Source organism: Scatophagus argus, chromosome 3 (genome assembly GCF_020382885.2).
Source record: "Scatophagus argus isolate fScaArg1 chromosome 3, fScaArg1.pri, whole genome shotgun sequence".
In the NCBI taxonomy this organism is placed as follows: domain Eukaryota; kingdom Metazoa; phylum Chordata; class Actinopteri; family Scatophagidae; genus Scatophagus; species Scatophagus argus.
In genome coordinates this window covers 7,565,171-7,566,560 of record NC_058495.1, presented here as the reverse complement: position 1 = coordinate 7,566,560, position 1,390 = coordinate 7,565,171, and the positions used below count along the sequence as shown (strand labels likewise).

General features: G+C 43.5%; 1 long non-coding RNA gene across 1 annotated transcript; it reads right to left on the bottom strand.

Moving 5' to 3' along the window:
• Nucleotides 1-205: 205 nt before the first annotated feature.
• Nucleotides 206-925, bottom strand: LOC124054156. Its single transcript, XR_006842325.1, has 3 exons — nucleotides 565-925; nucleotides 437-498; nucleotides 206-358 (listed from the first exon to the last, which is right to left on the bottom strand). It is a non-coding gene; the product is annotated as an uncharacterized LOC124054156 (long non-coding RNA).
• Between the last annotated feature and the right edge of the window lie 465 nt (nucleotides 926-1,390).

Genomic DNA, 1,390 nt, shown 5'->3' with positions numbered 1-1,390 from the left:
GAAATAATAATAATAAAAAAAAAACAGAAAAGCTATTCAATGAAAAGCATTAATAAATCAAAATGTAATCCCCAATAACTGAAATAAAGTTAAGAGAATAATTTCATTAGTGGGTTGCAACCAAACCAATTAAAACAAACACACAATAATAACCAAAGCTACTCCCTCACTCCACCCAATCACACACACAAAAAAAACGCACCAGAAAGCGACGGGAGCAGCTGGGCCACCGAACAACCAGCCAGGCGTCAGGCAAGACAGCCAGAGGCGAAGTCGGTTGTGGCTAGGCAGCAGTGATTTCCCTCACAGATTAGCCAGTAGTGCGCCGTCACTAGGTCATCCTTGCCCCTACAATAATCTCCAATAATAATCAAACACAAAAATGAGCAACTTACCAGTGGCTGAAGGAGCAAGCTAAAGCCACTACAATACATACCAGTCAGGCAGTCCCGGACAGCACGGCGTGGAGCGTAGGGATCAACGCTACCCAACAGCGGCCTGCAAACAAACGCACTGGTCGCCACATGTGCAACACATGAGGACACCTGAAAACAGCGCACCTACCAGCAGCAAACAGCGAGTGGCACATGGGGCGGTAAGCCGCATGCAGCCAGCAGCAACATCCAAGCAGGTTTCTACCACCACACGGAGATGGAGGATGCCAGGAAATGCCGCGACCCAGCCTCCGGCAAGCAAAGGAAAGACAGGTGCTCTCTGTCTGCTGTTATGCAGCATTCTCCCACAGTGATTGGCTGGGATCATTACCAGGCTGAAACTCACCAGGACCAATGACTGCATCCTGCCGCACAAGACATTCACTACAACAAGTTATTGCTCCAGCATCTCAGACCAAAGCAAATCTCTGCATTGTTCACTCAATTAAGAGGTGTGTATGTGTTTAGGGATAAAGTAAACTGAGGGTAAATGTCATCCATACTTTCTGGGTCCTCACTTCTCTTACATTTACAACTGCTTAAGGGGGGAGCACTTAAAATCAGGTTGCATTTAGCAAAAGCAGCTATTTCGTGTCCATAAGAGGCATGTGAAGACATGTCTATTAAGAGACATGTACATTTGTACACCCAATTATATTGTGTTTTCTTAAAATGCCACTGTTTTCCAGTTTGTATTTCATTTTGCACAATGTTATGCACAATGCAACTGAGCATCTGTAGTGAAATAACTTTGTCAGTAAATTGCACACAAAATATAGCTATTGTGGTACATTTATCACCACAAAAACAATGAGTTTTTTTGTTTGTTTGTTGTGCCCTACATGAAGAGTAGCTTCACAGCACAGAGCTTACAAATTGCAAATTACAGATTGTGTGGGCTGAAAAATTGCTTAAGCAATATTATTCAAGAGAAGGCAAATACAGAGGGATACAGT